The sequence below is a fragment of the Triticum aestivum genome, unplaced genomic scaffold (genome assembly GCF_018294505.1).
Source record: "Triticum aestivum cultivar Chinese Spring unplaced genomic scaffold, IWGSC CS RefSeq v2.1 scaffold37852, whole genome shotgun sequence".
In the NCBI taxonomy this organism is placed as follows: Eukaryota; Viridiplantae; Streptophyta; class Magnoliopsida; order Poales; family Poaceae; genus Triticum; species Triticum aestivum.
In genome coordinates this window covers 1-2,023 of record NW_025252818.1, presented here as the reverse complement: position 1 = coordinate 2,023, position 2,023 = coordinate 1, and the positions used below count along the sequence as shown (strand labels likewise).

Below are 2,023 nucleotides of genomic sequence, written 5' to 3'. Positions count from 1 at the left end.
TGCAACCATCTGCTTATGATACACAACCCAAAATGCAAGTAAGTCCTGGAGCAGTTGTTGCCACAAGAGTGGTATTTACTAGAATGTGAAAAACTAAATAGATACACCTAAACACAAATACACAAGTATTTGATCAGCATACCTGCTTTGCAATATGATGAACTTGAGGATGATCGTCCATGATTCCAATCCCAACCTTGTCTTTGAAGAGTCTTCATGCATCCCCTTTTTGCAAAGACTGCATCTGGATGATGTTGGCGGCATGAAACCCCATGAGGGCACATGCAGCCTGACTCCTCGTCGCCAAGATAATCTTTTGCTGCCTATACGGTGATATTGGCACGCCAACAGCCCACCAATTAAGGGGCTCTCTTATGTCATCCAATAATAACAAGAAGCTCTTGTGTTGAAGATACTTGAAGATATGTGTGGCTCGGGACAACTCATCTAGTGATGACATCATGGCCAAATCAAAACCTAGATTGATGCTGATAGCATGTTGCACATTGTTCAGCACAGATCCGGTTCCAGCCCCAACGAACATAATGTGATCGAAGCAATTGTTACCTGTGTAAGTATCACGCACGAGCCTGAGCAGAGTTGTCTTGCCCACGCCTCGCATGCCCCAAATCCCCATTAGTAGGGACTAGGTGTCCTTGGCCTCAATGAAACATCGCACCTTCTCAGAGGAGTTCGTCATTTCAGGCAACCCATCATCTTGTGGGTTCTGCGGCTGGTCATGGGAGACAGTGCGCCGCTGCAGCTTCAACACCTGTCTCTTTGCATGGCTGCGGCGCGACCGCTTTTTCTTTTGTGGCAACAAAATATCAATTTCATCATCTCTATTAATGATTGCAGGCCAACCTTCACGGTAGAGTTCCCAGGCCTTTCTTCATCGAAGCACTCCATTTGGATGATATTTTCACGGCGACATTTCATCTTGTGACACAAGTCCAGGTTCCGTGTTGTTAACACAACTTTACGCCATGTTTTGTGTTCCAAACCTCTCTGGAGGGAGACCACAACTCTCCCCAGTGGAAAGGGGATGCCCACAACTCCCAAATCAAGATACTCCCATAGATCATCCAACAGCAATAAAAAGCTTGTATCATTGAGGTGGTCACGGATGATATTTGCTTGGGAAGTCTCATTGTGCGTTATAGATAGTCCCATAAAAGTGGCAATAGCTTCTTGCACCTGACTAACTGTACATCCAATGCCAGCACGAACAAACATAACTTCTAAGGAATTGTAACCATCCTCTGAACGAGAATCACTAATGAGCTTGAGAAGGGATGATTTTCCCACACCACCCATGCCCCAAATCCCCAGCAATCCGGTAGACTCGTCACCTGTGGTCTTAATGAAACCAATCACCTTCTTCATGTAGAAGTTCATTGTTCCCTGCAAATTATCTTTCGGGTGCAGTAAGCTGTCTCCTTGAATGAGGAGACTATTGGCCTTGTTGAGCAGCTGCCATGCTTTCTTGCCTAAGTAATTCAAGTCATACCCACCATACGCAACCCTAATGGCTCGCTCATTGTGTTGCAAATCGTCCACACTCTTCAGCCAATAAATGCATTGTTCAGAACAAGGGAGTGTATCCAGACGACGAAGGGCGGTTTGCATCACACATAGCTTTTGCGACTGCAACTGCAAGATCCCCCACCATGTAGCGATAATAGCATGTAACAACAATAATATGACCGTAAATGCCAAAAATGGAGCCAAACATATTCGCAAGGATGTCCCATGCTACTTCTGGAATCATCCCATACATGTGGGTGATAAGTTTAACAATAGAAACGAAAAAGATGCTCCATCCTATGTGGTTAATCATTTCTGTAATTCTCCCATACATGATGATGAGTATGAGAGTAAGAACGAAAATGATGACCCACACTGCTGGCTTCATCTTCTTTAAACTGCTTGATTCTCTCCTCTAAACTCAATTAGTTGAGATGTAAGGTTTTCCACAGATCCGTTCAGAACGCTCATACATGGGCATAGGCCAAAGCGCCCA

The 2,023-nt window shown here is 44.8% G+C and overlaps 1 pseudogene; it reads right to left on the bottom strand.

The window, feature by feature from the left end:
• Positions 1 to 142: 142 nt before the first annotated feature.
• On the bottom strand, positions 143 to 1,653 carry LOC123177446 (probable disease resistance protein At1g62630; annotated as a pseudogene).
• Between the last annotated feature and the right edge of the window lie 370 nt (positions 1,654 to 2,023).